At 39.4% G+C, this 18,296-nt stretch overlaps 1 protein-coding gene and 1 long non-coding RNA gene across 2 annotated transcripts in view; both read right to left on the reverse strand.

Annotated features, from left to right (window-relative positions):
• Positions 1-18,296, reverse strand: part of LOC308293400 (NACHT, LRR and PYD domains-containing protein 3-like) — a 323,097-nt gene that overhangs the window by 243,205 nt on the left and 61,596 nt on the right. The gene's annotated exons all lie outside the window — the stretch shown is intronic.
• LOC308293408 lies at positions 7,606-11,193 on the reverse strand. The gene is made up of 4 exons (XR_013962462.1): positions 11,114-11,193; positions 10,953-11,033; positions 10,640-10,769; positions 7,606-7,682 (listed from the first exon to the last, which is right to left on the reverse strand). It is a non-coding gene; the product is annotated as an uncharacterized lncRNA (long non-coding RNA).

An 18,296-nucleotide genomic window follows, 5' to 3' on the forward strand; every position in this document is an offset into this window, starting at 1 on the left:
ATAGGTCCTCACTAATGTTCATGATAAAATAGCACAATTCTTTTCTACTCAGTCTGGGTCACATAGGAGAGCTCTGGGCGGGTCAAAGCCTTCCACCGGTGACATCATCAATGGGGAATCCAAGCTAATAGAAACTGGAGGCTTTCTATTCCTGAAAAGTTGCAATGTTAAAATGGAAGCCATTGTTCTCACGAAAATAAAAATCTAAATATTTTTTTCAAAAATATAGTTAAAAAAAAACTCTGTCAACGATGATGTCACTGGTGGACATATAATACTAAACAATATGATATGACCTTCCATTAGTGAACTAATTATTTATACACTACACCACTCACTCATCCACACATGCATCACACTACTGACTTTACTGACTTTCACACCTCATCTTTACTTTCGTTATGTTTACCTAAATTTGATTGTTTTATAAATTACATTTATTTAGTTAAACAGCGTCTCCCCTTGATTTTTGTTGTGTTCACCTGCAACTTTTAAAACAATATTTAAAAGATACCGATAATGAACACTGACTTATTCTGAATTCTGTGTTCTACAACCTTTGATTCAGAAACAAAGGTTCATTTAAGATGATGATGCTGCACTAACTGTAGGAAAGACATTGTGACAGTTCACATTCTGACCTCTGATCAGTAGAGTGGTGTCCATCTTTGAAGTTAATCCATCCTCCCTTGGACTGGTCACTCTTCATGGAGACACAGCTGGGCACAGGAGACACTGCTCTCTGCTGGCCAACCCTGATACCATGACAACCAATGAAACATTACATTTATTTAGGGCCTAAACAAACAAACCCCTTCAAACCAAGCTACAGTCAGCTCAGAATAGACTGATCAGGGTCATACTAGGGTTGGGCCATAGAGCTCATATAGGTAGGAACTGGTTAGACAGTTCACCTGGTTCCCAGTTAGGAACTCAACAGTATGAGTTTTTACAGTACAGTACGGTATCAAACAAAATACCATGGTATATGGTATTCCACCGTATTAACATATACTGTATGTTCGCTTGCTATGTATACAGTATAAGGGAATATACATTGCTAGGCATGACAGCATTGTTGATTTATTAGTTAAGGACACATTAGTCCATATTTTATATATTTGTCAAAATGTATAAAACTCTTGTTTCAACTGCCATGTTCAAACGGTGCAATAATTATACATTTTCAGACGTTACAAGTGACCATTTTCGAAGTGAGATGTACATCCCACCACAGTCTGGAATAGGTGCTGAAGTACCAAAGTCTTAAGGATGCTATATTAAGGTAGGATTTTCATATTTAGAACATATTTGACTTATAAAACAGAGGGCCTGAGTAGGCAACCCGGCATGGTGGAGACTGGGACTTAGAGGAGCTAGTTGTTATAGATATTGCTGACTTAACAGAGCACATTTACTTTAATACATTATGAAACATTATTGTGTTCTGGCTCATGAACTGTTAGGCCTCCAAACAGACAAGACATTTAGAGCCACTGGCTTAAACCCTATAATTCATGTATTTTTTCCTGTCTACACCAAACCTCAACACAGGCTTATGTATTATTAACTTGCAGATCTGATATTTTCCTAGAATATTCACCCAAGAAAAGGAATACTAGGGTGTGTGTTAAGATTGAAAACATTACTTTGAAGACAAAGATAAATCTAAAAATAGAAACAAGACAAAGTGGCCTTTACTGACTCTAAACCATGTGTTTTTTTTTTCTGACAGTTTTACTGACCTCTGATCAGTAGAGTGGTGTCCATCTTTGAAGTCAATATATGCTCCCATGGACTGGTCACTCTTCATGGAGACACAGCTGGGCACAGGAGACACTGCTCTCTGCTGGTCAACCCTGATACCATGACAACCAACATCAAACATTTATTCATCAACTAGTCACACTAGTTGTTACACATCTATATACTAAATTACTTATATTTAAATTAGGACACAGAGAATATAGTGTGCAATCACCTGATCGCATTTATTTTGCATAATCGTCATAATGATTTCTCTTCATCTCTACAAATGCATCTCTATCTCGAATTGTGAGCTTGGAGATCAAACATGTTCACCATTTTTGATTATTTTTGAAAATATACGATTAATTAATATATGGCCTTGTTTGTGTCCATGTCACATAACTTATTTTGATTAAGGCTAATGGTCATTGTCACTCGTTTCTTGTTTGTCATATATGTCAAATATGCCAAAGCAAATTCCTATGTGTATTACACAATGGTTAATAAAGAAATCTGAATCTGAATGTCCTTTGTAAAAGCCTAAAAAGCCAAACAGAACAATTCTGTCCAAAGGTCACACAAATCGTTACAAATCGTCTCTGGTCTGGGGTCTTGTGATCAAGACATGTCAGAATCCATTCTAATTGGCTAAGGCTGCTTTTCAAAGTTTGCGGGGCCTGGGTAGACAACCCGGCCTGGCGGAGACTGGCACTCAGAGAAGCTAGGGTTAGGGTTGTTATAAATTAGATATTGCTGACTTCACAGAGCACATTTACTTTAATACATTATGAAACATTATTGTGTTTTGACTAGGGCTGTCAAATGATTACAAATTTTTATCAGATTAATCAGAGCTTAAAAAATAATTAATCATGATTAATCACAAATCAAACTATGTCCAAAATATGCCATTTCTGTCTGTATATTGTCGTGGAAATGGAAAGATAAAGGCAGAATAAGGTGGATACATTTATACAGTATGTTTATTATATAATCATTTATTGCTTATTTTAATTATTATTATTATTAAGGAACTCTAGAAATCTCAGTTGGAACTGTTACCCCCGCAAGCCGATGCCGGATAAGTGGTTGAAGATGGATGGATGGATAATCTTTTTTATGTAGAGTAGGCTACCTTATTTACCATTTATTGTGTAGCAATAAAACACTGGCTTATAGTTTAATTATTGGAAACTAAATAGCCTAAATGCAACAATAGGCTTGTCATTCATTCAGGATGGAAAATACATTTTGGGGAGAAGTGGAACAGTTTAGCATGAGGGGGAGAGGATTACTAGATATCTGCTGGGTTACAGATAATTCATTCAGTTGATACACAACAAGCCTGTGCTGATTGCCTATGTCAAATCCCGGTCAAATCAGGGTCAATGAGCCTCGTTAACCTACACAGCCTAGGATAGCTGGCAAATACTGTATGCGCAGTGTTGAAGACGCATACATCGCGACCATTTCTCTGGATCTAATGCAAGCAGTTGGGGCCTAAAATCATGGATTTTAATGTGTTGCTGTTGTCCTCTCCAATTGAACAGCCAAAGGTAGTAGTAGATGTCTATTTGAGATGTATTGATGATCAGTTATTAATCCAGTGACAGCGATGGTTTCCAAGAGGTTTAACAACTTTTTTTCAGCTTTTTCATGCGTTAATTGCGTTAAATATTTTAGTGCAATTAATCCCAAAAATTCATTACTGCCGTTAACGTGATAATTTTGACAGCTATAGTTCTGACTCATGAGCTGTTAGGCCTCCACACAGACAAGACCTTTAGAACCACTGGTTTAAACCCTATACTTTATGGCTCTATAGCTTTTCCCTCTCTACACCAAACCTCAACACATACTGATCTATTATTAACTTATTAACTAGATCTGATATTTTCCCGGAATAATCACCCAAGAAAAGGGACACTAGGGTTGTGTTAAGATTGAAAACATTACTTTGAAGACAGAATTTACTTTTTTTATTGGATACATTTATAAATAGAAACAAGACAAAGTGGCCTTTACTGACTCTAAACCATGTGTTGTTTTCTGACAGTTTTACTGACCTCTGATCAGTAGAGTGGTGTCCATCTTTGAAGTTAATATATCCTCCCTTGGACATGTCACTCTTCATGGAGACACAGCTGGGCACAGGAGACACTGATCTCTGCTGGTCAACCCTGACACCATGACAACCAACATGAAACATTTATTCATCACCTATAGTCACACTAGTTGCTACACATCTATATATTAAATCACTTATATTTAAATTAGGACACAGACTCTGTGTGTGTGTGTGTGTGTGTGTGTGTGTGTGTGTGTGTGTGTGTGTGTGTGTGTGTGTGTGTGTGTGTGTGTGTGTGTGTGTGTGTGTGTGTGCGTGCGTGCGCGTGGACAGTTCCATAGGCATGTCAAAAGTATTACATAATCACCTGATCACATTTATTTTGCATAATCGTCATAATGATTTCTCTTCATCTGTACAAATGCATCTACCGTGTTGAGTTGTGAGCTTGGAGATCAAACATTTTCACTATTTTTCATTATTTTTTAAAATATAAAATGAATTAATATATGGCCTTGTTTGTGTCCATGTCACATAACTTATTTTGATTACGGCTAATGGTCATTGTCACTCGTTTCTGTGTATATAATTTATTTGTCATGTATGTCCTTTGCAAAAGCCTAAAAAGCAAACAGAAATATTCTGTCCAAAGGTCACACAAATCGGTACATTGTCTCTGGGGTCTTCGGTCTTGTTATCAAGACATATCAGAATCCATTCCAATTGGATATGGCTGCTTTCCAAAGTGTGCGGGGCCTGGGTAGACAACCCGGCCAGGTGAAGACTGGCGCTCAGAGGAGCTAGTTGTTATAGATATTGCTGACTTTACAGAGGACATTTACTTTAATACATTATGAAGTGTTATTGTGTTCTGAATCATGAGCTGTTAGGCCTCCCAACAGACAAGACCTTTAGAACCACTGGCTTAAACCCTATACTTAATGGCTCTATAGCTTTTTCATCTCTACACCAAACCTCAACACATACTGATGTATCATTAACTTGCAGATCTGATATTTTCCTAGAATAATCACCCAAGAAAAGGGACACTAGGGATTGTGTTAAGATTGAAAACATTACTTTGAAGACAGAATATATTTTTAATTAATAAATCTAAATAGAAACAAGGAAAAATTGCCTCTACTGAGTCTAAACCTGAGTCTAACAGTTTTACTGACCTCTGATCAGTAGAGTGGTGTCCATCTTTGAAGTTAATCCATCCTCCCTTGGACATGTCACTCTTCATGGAGACACAGCTGGGCACAGGAGACACTGCTCTCTGCTGGTCAACCCTGACACCATGACAACCAACATGAAACGTTACATGTATTCATCAACTAGTTACACTAGTTGCTACACATCTATATATTAAATCACTTATATTTAAATTAGGACAACAAAAACGTGTCTCTGTGCGAGCGTGCATGTTTACGGTGAACTGGGAGTCAGTTTGTGCAACTATTTACTATTAATTAGACAGTTACACTTAAGCATTGTTTTTTTTTTTTGTTGTTGTTTTTTAAACAGACAGACTCAAGTCACTCAATAGTGGCTAATAAAATAAATAAACAAATCTGAATGTATTGTTGTCTCACGTCTTTCCACAATATAACAGAAAATGCTAAATAGTGGTCTGGATAAAAGCCTGGCTCAATAAGCAGGATTGATAAGGTGCTCATTATCAATAAAAATTAACAATCAAACTAACATCATGAGCTTTTAGGCCTCCACACAGACAAGGCCTTTGGGACCACAGGTTTAAACCTATACTTCATGGCTCTTTTCCTTTTCCTCTCTACACCAAACCTCAACACATGCTGATGTATTATTAACTTGCAGATCTGATATTTTCCTAGAATAATCACCCAAGAAAAGGGACACTAGGGATTATGTTAACATTGAAAACATTACTTTGAAGACAGAATTTACTTTTTTTTGGATCAATCTATAAATAGAAACAAGACAAAGTGGCCTTTTCTAACTCTAAACAATGTGTTGTTTTCTAACAGTTTTACTGACCTCTGATCAGTAGAGTGGTGTCCATCTTTGAAGTCAATATATGCTCCTATGGACTGGTCACTCTTCATGGAGACACAGCTGGGCACAGGAGACACTGATCTCTGCTGGTCAACCCTGACACCATGACAACCAACATCAAACATTTATTCATCAACTAATCACACTAGTTGCTACACATCTATATATTAAATCACTTATATTTAAAATTTAGGACAACAAAAATGTGTCTCTGTGCGTGTGTGTGTGTGTGTGTGTGTGTGTGTGTGTGTGTGTGTGTGTGTGTGTGTGTGTGTGTGTGTGTGTGTGTGTGTGTGTGTTTGTGTGTGAGACAGTTGAGATTTCACATTTATTCAGCATAATCGTCAAAATTATTTCTCTTCATCTGTACAAATGCATCTGTGTCAAGCTTTGAGCTTGGAGATCGGACATTTTCACAATTAGATTATTTTTTTAAATATACAATTAATTAATATATGGCCTGTTTACCATATTACATAACTTATTTTGATTATGGATAATGGTCATTGACAGTTGTTTCTGTGTATATTTATTTGTCATATCGGTCCTGTGCAAATAATTTTGTTTAATAAGCTAGACAGAAAAAATCTGTCCTAAAGTCACACAAATCGGTAGACATTGGATCAAAACCTGACGTATCCGCGACAAGTTGTGACTGTGAGCTTGCGGTTGATGAAGAGTGGACAGACACACTGCAGTGTAGATGAGTTGTGACTGTGAGCTTGCGGTTGATGAAGAGTGGACAGACACACTGCAGTGTAGACGTGGTAGGCAGTTAACTATTGCTTATCTCCATGTGTTTACGGTGAACTGGGAGTCAGTTTGTGCAACTATTTAGTATTAATTTGACTGTTACAACAACACATTAACTAATAATCACCCAAGAAAAGGGACACTAGGGTTGTGTTAAGATTGAAAACAAGAAAACAAGACAGAATTAACTTTTTTATTGGACAGATCTATAAATAGAAACAAGACAAACCTGACTCTAAACCATGTGTTGTTGTCTGACAGTTTTACTGACCTCTGATCAGTAGAGTGGTGTCCATCTTTGAAGTTAATCCATCCTCCCTTGGACTGGTCACTCTTCATGGAGACACAGCTGGGCACAGGAGACACTGCTCTCTGCTGGTCAACCCTGACACCATGACAACGTGAAACATTACATGTATTTTAGAGCCTAAACAAACAAACCCCTCCAAACCAAGCTACTGTCAGCTCAGAATAGACTGATCAGGGTCAGACTAGGGTTGGGCCATAGAGCTCATATACTGTAGGTAGGAACTTGTTAGACAGTTCACCTGGTCCCCAGTTAGGCATGCAACAGTAGGCTATTAGTTTATAGATTACAGTACGGTATCAAAAACAAACAAAACACAGTGGTATACAGTATTCCACCGTGTTAACATAAATTTTAACATATATTTTTGGCTGCTATGTATAAGGGAATATACATTGCTAGGCATGACAGCATTGTTGATGTATTAGTTAAGTACACAGTAGTCCATATTTTATATATTTGTCAACATGTATATAACTCTTTTGTTTCAACTGCCATGTTCAAACTGTGCAATAATGAAAATTATACATGTTCAGACATTACAAGTGACCATTTTAGAAGTGAGATGTACATCCCACCACAGTCTGGAATAGGTGCTAAAGTACCAAAGTCTTAAGGATGCTATTAAGGTAGGATTTTCATATTTAGAAAATATTTGAAAATTATAACATTTTATAGACAGACACCTGAGTGTTGGAGACTCTGCTCTGTGGATGTGATGTTTGTCAGCTTCCTCCTTCTTGCTCTCCATGTTGCTCTTTATTAAACCTGTCAATAAAATAGATCAGAAAACCCAACATGCTATTAACCATCAGCATCCTTTAGTGTAGCCTTTCAGCCATTTGACCAGTGCCCTTTAACACACACGCATGCACGCACGCACACACGCACACACGCACACACACACACACACACACACACACACACACACACACACACACACACACACACACACACACACACACACACACCCTATGAGACAACAATATCACCAACATAATGCTGAGACTACAGCAGATGCAGATGCATGCAGTAGCTCTTCTCAACCAGTAGGGGTCCTACTAGACCACAGAGTAGAAGAGCAGGAGACACAGCTGTTGTAAACAACAGAACTAACAGCTGTGGTCTCACTGGTCTGAGATAGACGGTATAGTTATTAGTTCTATCATGTTAATAATACTATTAATCAACATCCTCTACCATGGTTAAAATAATGTTTTATTCACTAAACAAAGTTATGGACTGCAGCTTTGAGATGTCGACTGGTTCAGCAGTTCCTTTATTAAAATTGTTTTTTTCTTTGTTTTTGTTTTTTTACAGATTATTATGCTTGTAGTCTAAAACCTATCATTGTAAAATACTACATTCACAAACAGTAAATACTCAAAGGAAACCACACCCTACTGAAAACTACTTCTCAATCACGTGGTTTACAGTAAACTGGTGAAGTAGTTCCACCATAGAGGCGGGTATAAAGTCTCTTTGCATGTTGTAGATCCGGTCTGGAACGGAAACACTGCGTGTATGAATGTGTGCGCAAATAGCCGGATACAGTAGGCGGGCTCTAGACCGGATGTTACTGTTAACTCACAATGGAAACCAACAGGGTTTATAAAGATCGCAGAGTCGAAATCTGCCACAGGTTAATTTACCTAACCGTCATAAAATGTCATCGTTATACCAAATCCATGTGTCATTTAGCATTAAAACATAGAGATCATTATGTTTGGAATGCTCTGTTATGTCCTGCTCTGTCTATGTTGGTGACATGAAGAGAGAGAGCAAATAAACTAAACACAATTAAACTACACAGAGAGAGGTATTAGGCCTAATATTATTTTGTAGTAGTTTTAGAACTGTTTTAGAAACTGCTTCTCATTCTGAGTAAAACTAAGTGGTTTAGTGATATTAAAACAACACTTACTTTATGTTAAGTTTTAGCCCTTCTGTTTTGTTTTGTAATCCCACAAGCATAGGCGCCGGACCATGGACTGTTTGGGCTGGACTGCCACCCCACTTTTAGGCTATCGAGGGGTTTTTTTCTGTATTTTTTCTCCTCAACCGGCGCGAGGGCAGTAGCCCCGCCCAGTGCGACCCCCAGTCACTCATGCCAGAGCCCTAGAATTAGAAAGCCCTAGAAAGTATTTTGGACATGGGACTTCTAACAGAGTATTTCTACTTTTACTTACTTAAGTAAAACATGTGAGTAGGTCTACTTTTCTTTTTTCTTCACTGACGGCCGGGCTGCAACGTCGGCTCGGTCACTCTCTCTCTCCTCACTCAGTCGACTACGATGTAAAAGCAGTTCGTTCTAACTTTCACTATACAGTAGCTGGAATTTCCCTTACTTTATTCACATTTAAACTTAATGTATTTTCTCGAAAATACATTGAGCGCAGCAGAGCCCTCATTCATGCCGAGATTACAGAAGGCATAACAAGGCATAGGCGTAGGCCTACAACATTGTAGGGCATAATAATTAATATTGAAATAAGAAAAGCAGGATAAAACAAGTTATGTAGGCCTATTGTGAAAAAGTTGAATTCAATTCTTAATCCAGAGCTACTAACAATTGTCATCTAACAACACATTGTAGGCTACTAGTGATTGTTGCGATAGTTAGGCCTATACTAAAGTCCGAGGAGTACGTTTGGTTACGGTTATGACGTCACCACCTGGCCACGCCCACATCACCGTCCCCTCACTATTTTACCACTGCCGGCGCCACTGCCACTATGTCCAGAAGTGCAGTTATTGTGTCTGGACCATGTCGCCCCGCCTCCTCCACAGGTAAGGCACTGAAACAAGTGTACCTGCCAACTCTCCTGCTCACTGATGCAGACACAGCCATTAGGCTAAGGTTCATTTGCATTGCATCCTTCTAGCTGTGACTGAGGTAGCCTGGGATCGCTTCCAATTTCAGGCTTTTGATCCGGTCAGGAGTGGATGGCGTCCTGCGTCATTTTGTAGTAAAAACGGACTACACTTTGGCTGGAAACACCAAACCGGAAACAGTTTTAACCCAGTTAGCACATGCGCAAGTAGTTAGCGCATGCAGTAGTGTTTTGGGTTAAAACTCATTCCGGTTTGGTAGTTCCAGCCAAAGTGTAGTCCGTTTTGACTACAAAATGATGTGGGATGCCATCCAGTCTAGACCGGATCAACCGTCCTGTTTAGTAAACGGATACCAAAGCCTGGTGACACGAGGTTAGCTGTGAGGTAACAGCGCTACCAACTGCACCACCATGCCCCCTTCTGTCAATTGCATTATAGGGGGAAAGATCATAAGTAGGCCTATATAAGTAACAGCTGCCAATTATGGCAGAGACAGCACAATACTTCTTTTTGACTCGTTTTTGGGGCATCCCAAGTTATTGAAACCCTCTAACAACCAGCCTGTGTGTGTAATGTCCAAGGCTGCCAAATATAAAAACAAATAGTCTGCTGCTCTGAGATGATAGGCCTATGTATGTAGAAGTGGTTGGTATTTAATGACTGTGGTCATAAAAGCTTCCTCTCAAGCTAGGGTCAAAGGTGCAGGCTGGCACTAATACAGTTACTTATTACTTCTCTCTCTCACACACACACACACACACACACACACACACACACACACACACACACACACACACACACACACACACACCCCAGGTCAATGTTCAACCACATTGTGTGACTGGTAAGATATGACACCATGTTAGCCTCGGGATCCAGGCATTACTCACCTGGCCGGATTCACGTAGGCTCTGAGTCACGTAGGCTCTAATGTAGCCTGACAGCGTGTTGTGGGTTTGAGTCCTTTGCTGTGTGTCTCTCTCTGTCTCTCTCACTCTCCCTCTTTCCTGTCTGTCTCCACTGAAAATTATCAATAGAAAAACAAAATGTTTCCCCCTTCTCCACCAAATCTCTTTGCCAAAAATAGCCAATCTACAAGTTCACAATGCGTCACAATGCCACACGTTTCCACTCCAGAATGGTGTCTTTATTAACATTATTAAAGGGATGGTTCACCCCCAAAAAATACTTTAGATTACTCACCTCATGGAGATTTTAATTCATTCGTCTTGTTTTTGTTGCATTTGATGACCAGCAGTGGTTCCATATGGAGACACAAAAAGCCTGCGACAAAAACATAGCAATCAATCGATGTCATTTTGTGAGTTAACACCAGACATAGTGTAGTGTTTAAAATCACTTACGCTGCAATATTTATGCTTTGATCCGTTTGACGTGGCAAAACAAAATGGAGTCCAGTCTCTTCAGGTGAAGGTGAATCAACTCACTAACAGTTGTGTTGTTCTCAACCATAGAGTTATGATATATCTAGAGTACGGACTGCCCCGCCCCATTATGAAACAATGTGGTACATTGACCTGCAGCCATATCACTCTCTCTCTCTCACACACACACACACACACACACACACGCACGCACACGCACACGCACACACACACACACACACACACACACACACACACACACACACACACACACACACACACACACACACACACACACACCTTTAGCAGAGTGTTATACACTAGAGTCAATCAGTACAAACCTATACGCTCACTACTGACTCTGAGGCTTTCAGCTATCAGGAAGAAACCAAAAATAAAACACATTGAGAAGACATATTTGCATATTATAACAACCACACCTGGGGTTCTATTAGAGTAATGTTAACTCTATAGACACATACAAAACATATTATAACCACACCTGGGTGTCTATTAGAGTAATGTTAACTCCATAGACACATACAAAACATATTATAACCACACCTGGGGGTCTATTAGAGTAATGTTAACTCCATAGACACATACAAAACATATTGTAACCACACCTTGGGGTCTATTAGAGTAATGTTAACTCCATAGACACATACAAAACATATTATAACCACACCTGGGGGTCTATTAGAGTAATGTTAACTCCATAGACATATACAAAATAGGAAAAAAAACACAAACCTATGGCACCACAGTATTACTACTGATGATGACAAATATGCCTCTTCTACAATAACCATCTGTTTTTGTTGCCACATGATGCTGCACTGAGATGCCAACTGTTGGTCAAGTTGGGTTACTGCACTTCAGTGACCACAATGATAATATGTCAATAATAAAAGTCATGCAAACACCAACACACTGACTGAACTGAGACGGTTGGTTCTGGAGAATGAATAAATGGAAACACATGGACCTGTAAGGGTCCATTTAGAACCCACTGGAGGAACCCTGGGGGTCCCTGGACCCCAGTTTGAGAAGCACCACACTGAGCTCATTTCATAGGTTTACTAAAAGTGGAAGCCATCCTTTCTTTAAGTTTCCAGGAATATTATGATTTATTACAGAAGAAAATGAACTTTTACACGATATTATTGACAGTCACTGACCTTACAGGTCCTGTACAGAAGGCCTACGTACGTTCAGGTGGGGTCATGTGTGAGAACCATTGACTTAAAGACAGTAAAATAATCATTTAAATGAAATTATTAATACGATATTAAAACCATTTAATTTTGTTCAGAGGACCCACAAGGACCTGGAAGTGTTTATTAGACACTCAATGTTATATGAGATACATAAAGTGGTTCCTGTGTAAATAAGCCGTAAAGCTTACCAGGATCTCCTTTTAGTTGACCTTGTACCAGTGGTTTGTGCTGTTATGAAACTGTACTTTTTCCTATTGCAAACTTCTAATAAATTCCACAATCAATCAATCAATCAATCAATCAATCAATCAATCAATCAATCAATGATAGCCTTTCTTGATCCAAGGCTATTAGTTTACATAAAGTGTGATATTCATGGCAGGTCTACTACATTATAATTCATTGTATATTAGTTTACATAAAGTGTGATATTCAGGTCTACTACATTATAATTCATTGTATATTAGTTTACATAAAGTGTGATATTCAGGTCTACTACATTATAATTCATGATATATTAGTTTACATAAAGTGTGATATTCATGGCAGGTCTACTACATTATAATTCATTGGGAGTTTGTTTGTGTTTGGTTAAAATAATGTTTCCAGTTTGTTTATGATCTAAAGCAGCATTTCTGCTAGGTCTACTTCTGCGGGGAACTCCGGGGCAGTGCACTGTGTTTCAACCCGGACAAGACAGAGGGGAGGACGGGAAGCGTTTCCGTCCCTCTCTCTCGTCCGGGTTGAAACACAGCGTAAACAGAGCAGAGAGCGAACGAACACTGCCTTCAGGAGACATTCTGGGAGAAGGTAATGTTGTTTTTGTTCTCTTATTTGTTGCCTGTTGTCGTATAATTATGCACTGACAATATAATATTATATCAGCACTGAAAAGACACTTAGAGGAGGCTGCTGCTCGAAACTGGTGAATGAAAACAAAGCCTATCCTTACCTCCACACACCTTTCTATTGTAGGCTGATATGAGTTAAAAAAAAAAAAGAAAAAAGAAAAGAAGAAAGGATCTCAATTGAAACAAGCCATAGGTTTTTTTAAGGTGTATCATTTCAGTTGGCCTTGTACCAGTGTACTGTACTGTCATGAAACTGTACCCTTTCTTATGCAAACCTCTAATGAAACACATCTTAAAAAGATATATTTAAGAAGTAGTGAAATTAGCAGATCTACAAGCTCACAAGGTGTCGCTTCACGCCACTTTGTGAGCTTGTAGATCGCTATTTTCACTAGTATGGGTCCTGGGTAAACGTCTAATGTTTCTTTTGGGTCTTGAGCTGAAAGGTTTGGAAACCACTGCTGTTTAAGTTAAATGTTTTGGTTAAAAGGACAACAACCACACTAACAGAGTGTGGTTGCTGTCCCAGTAACCGGTAGAGTCGCCTTATTCTATTTGTTTTACTGAGAATAAGGTTAGAAATAAACTTGAGGATTACACATATGTTTCTGAGGTTAAGATTAGGAATAGGATTAGGTTTTGGCACCGTTTAGGCATAGTTTACAGAGGTATGTACGGATCTTAAAGATCTCAATGGAAAATAACAAATAAGCCTTGCCTTACCCGAGTTTCCTTTTAGTTGACCTTGTATCAGTGAACTTTACTGTCATGAAACTGTGCCTTTTCCTATCCAAAACCTCTAATAAATACCTCAATCAATCAATCAATCAGCCCAGGCGAGTTTCTTTCTGGTGACTCTCCTGGTATTCACTCTCCCAGGTCCCAGACGACACCAGCCCAAAACCCAGGCAGAGTCTGGGGACCATCCTGTCCTTAAAAACAACCCCACTCACACTGGGAACTAATTAACTAACAGCAAACACAACCTTATATGGTCCTTTTCCTTCCTGTAGCAATGTGTTTCTGGAGGAAGATGTCAGACATGAAGGCAATTACTATCTGATTATAGACGTTAATTAAAATATATATATACTTTAATGCTGCAGAGATTAATCCTAGAATGGCCTTTCCTCTGGCGCCATATTTTGGCCAAACTCTCCACTTCAATACAAGATGTGTCAAAATGTAATGGACAGATTGTCATGAAACTTGATCAGTGCATTCATGATTCCTGGGAGATTAACCCTAACCAAGTGTTGCAATGACCTTGATCCTCTAGCGCCACCATCAGGACAAAACAATGAAGAGCTGCTTGAGTATGGCAAAAAAATACACAATTATTTTTGATCAATATAATTATTTACTCCTTGAAACCAAAGTGTTAACAAACACATGGAGTGGTTTTATATCTTTCTTGTTGACCAAAAGGCTCTCTTTCCATCATCTTGGCTCAGATCAGAACTAAACATCTCACAGTCTGACTGAAATTGAGTTTGGCTTTTCTAGGTTTTTAGTGAGTGAAAATGCACAGATGTAAAATAACTATCTTTTCAGCCCTACTTTGATCACTCCCGAAAACAGGTAAAAACAGGCTGCTTACAGTATGTGATCAAATACCATCTCTCATCCCCACTTGTTAGTTTGGGGATATATTTTGGATCACAGCCCAGTTTTTGAACTACAATTGGTTGTATCCTATGCTTCCTTTGTTTTACATTAAACCATTTCTAAAACACATGACACATCAAAGTCTGTACGGCCCTATAAAGTGTGGTGGTTATAATATTGGTGGGGTTGGTCATATAAGGAAGCATGGTTGCATAGACATTGAAAGCAGATTGTCAACTTTCATCATATTCACTTTAGACCAGGGGTCTTCAACAGGGGGTCCGGGACCACTAGGGGGTCCTTAGAGTTACTACAGGGGGTCCTCCAAATCTTTGTGTGATAGAAACCTTTTTTCTCCTTTTTTATCTTAACCACTTGAACCCTAAAGTCCATATTCTGAGAACTTTAGCCAAAAATAGCAGATCTACAAGCTCACAACGCCTCGCGCTGGGAGGCGTTGTGAGCGTGTAGATCGGCTATTTTCGGCAAAGGGTTTGGTGTAGAGGGGGGAAAAGAGCAGACTAAGTACAGAGTGAAGGGTCAAGTTTATTAAGTATTGACGGTTCAAGTTGTTAAATATCTGAAAACACATTGACATGAATCCAAATACACTGATGATTGAAACAAAATTTATATGGAATATGGGGGTCCCTGCTTTTCATCTCTCTCTCAGCTAAGGGGTCCTTGGCCTGAAAACTTTAAAGACCCCTGCTTTAGATCGTCATTTGCGTATTCTTGACACCACTGTGAAGTCATTAAAGTCCTTGTTGAATTGCTTCATTTCAGAGCAGTGTGTGGAGTCCAGACTGCAGGTGAAGATGAACTCTCCAGACTCAGCCAGGGCCGTTTCTATTAAACAGGAGGAACCTGAAGATCAGCCACACTTCAGTAAGTTTAACCACTTGAACCCTAGCATCGCTATGCAGGGGGAACATGTGCTGAAAGTAGTCCATCTACAAGCTCACAACTTGTTGAGTATTATGTTTTTAATATTGTTTCATAACTTCATGATGAAGTGAACCCATTGAGACTGTGTAACAACATTACTTGTATTTAGTTTAAAAATCATTCTTAAATATGGCGTGGTGTTGACTCAAGCAGTGCCAACTAAGCGCTGTGTTACTTTTGTACTATTCACCATGGGCTGTTGAATATAGCATGTCTGTAGAAAATGGTAGAGGAGAACAGAGGAGATACAGGGCCTAAAATTCTTTGACTTTTTTTAGTTTTACAATTTTGAAGAAAAAAAAAACATTTTTAAATTGCTCAAATAACTGATCTACAAGCTCACAACACAGATCATCAAAGGCTGCTTACAGGGGACTGCCCATAAGTCCGATGGTTCATTAGTCCGAATTTAGTTAGAGTTAATGAGGTTAGGGGTCAGGGTTGGGTTATGGTTAGGCATAGTATTCTTAACAGATTCATTTAGTTAGGGTTAATGAGGTTAGGGTTAGGGTTGGGGTTATGGTTAGGCATAGTATTCTTAACAGATTCGGACTAATGAACCAAATACCATCTCTCATACCCACTTGTTAGTTTGGGGATATATTTTGGATCACAGCCCAGTTTTTGAACTACAATTGGTTGTATCCTATACTTCCTCTGTTTTACATGAAACCCTTTGTAAAACACATGACACATCAAAGTACTGTCTATAGTAAAGGGTGGGGAGTATAATATAATTGTTGGTGAGGTGAGGTTGGCATAGAAGGAAGCATGTTTGTAGAAACATTAAAAGCAGATTGGCTACTTTCACCTTATTCACTTTCAATTCAAACTTCATTCAAGACACTCATATGGGGTCATTCATAATTCATAGAAGCAAAAAAAGAAGAAAAAACACACCAAATAAACAAAGCATGAACAAACAAGGAGGACATAAAAGGCAGGACATTCATCCTTGTCTCTGCACATACAGGCTAGAGCTCCAGTGGCTCCATAGCTTAGATCAGGGGTTCCCAAACCCTTTGGTCTCAGGGCACCCCATAAATATCTTTTTTAATCCGAGGCACCCCTACATTATAAATTTTCACTCCCAGCACCTTAAATTTATAACATATCGTCGTTGTCGGGTGGAAACCTTGTATGTTCAAAACCGTTCGTTTTGTATTTATCATCTATAAAATGTACTAAACTAGTTAAAACTGCAGATCTACAAGCACACAACGCCTCGCATCGCAGTTCCTTCCTACATACACCTTCCATTCTAGGCTGAAACATAAAAAGGGCTTTATCTATGAATGAGATGCAAAGAACGCCAGGGAAGCAGAGATCTGATTGTTTTCACGGCGACACTTTACCGCGATGGTCGGCCCCGGTTTGGATTTTAGTTTCGCGAGCGTTTGTAAACAAATGGATTATCTTCCTCAATCGTCAGTGGACACTCACATGCACACGCACGAAGCTTCCGAGGCTCTTCAAAATAAAGTGTGAGTGAACGGCGGCAGCAGCATCACCTTAGAATAGAACCCACTCCTTGCACATACTGTAGGTGCCATCCTATAACTACTAGGAGCAGTGAGCAGCAATTCTACATGGCTCGGGGGTGCTCAGGGTTAAGAGTCTTGCTCAGGGACACATTGACACATTGCTGGCCTGGAATCGTACCAGGGACATCCAGGAGCTCTGGCTGCCCAGGCGGCCTCACTGACCACTCTATTGCTGCTATGGCCGCCACTTATTGTTGATATACTGTATATACTTATCCAATAACAGTACAGTGCGTAAGCCAGTGTTTTTCAAACTTTTTGTGTCCATAGTTTTGTACACATTGCAATGATAATGTGTGTAACCACAAAAAATGTCCGTCGACCACTCTTTTTCACTGAGGAAAACTAAATAAGAACTAAGCTATGATACTGGTGGGACAACACAGTCACACGTGTCATCTCTCTACTTAATGGTTGCGTCTCAAGTTGCTAATCTCACTGCTAAACAATGACCTGCGTGTGGCGCGGCTCAGGAAGTCCTGGCCTGGATATCCTCTGGCTGCAACGGAAGCCCACAACCCCTTGTTGCCTTCCAGTCCAGACTGACTAAATGGTAAACATTGTCCCTTGTTGCCTGGCTTCCAGACTGACTAAATGGTAAACACTGTCCCTTGTTGCCTGGCTTCCAGACTGACTAAATGGTAAACACTGTCCCTTGTTGCCTGGCTTCCAGACTGACTAAATGGTAAACACTGTCCCTTGTTGCCTGGCTTCCAGACTGACTAAATGGTAAACACTGTCCCTTGTTGCCTGGCTTCCAGACTGACTACCGGTAAATGGTAAACATTGTCCCTGACTGTCGATGGTTTCTGAGATTGCGCTGGCATTGTTCCATTCCTTCTGTGTAGGGATGGGACGATATGAAAATGTCATATCACGATTATTGTGACAAAAGAAATCGCCATTTACGATATTATCGCGATAATCAAAATCCATTATCCTGGGGCCAAACATTTGCCAAAAAATAGCCAATCTACAAGCTCACAACACG

The sequence above is a fragment of the Nannobrachium achirus genome (assembly GCF_963921795.1).
Source record: "Nannobrachium achirus genome assembly, chromosome: 10".
In the NCBI taxonomy this organism is placed as follows: domain Eukaryota; kingdom Metazoa; phylum Chordata; class Actinopteri; order Myctophiformes; family Myctophidae; genus Nannobrachium; species Nannobrachium achirus.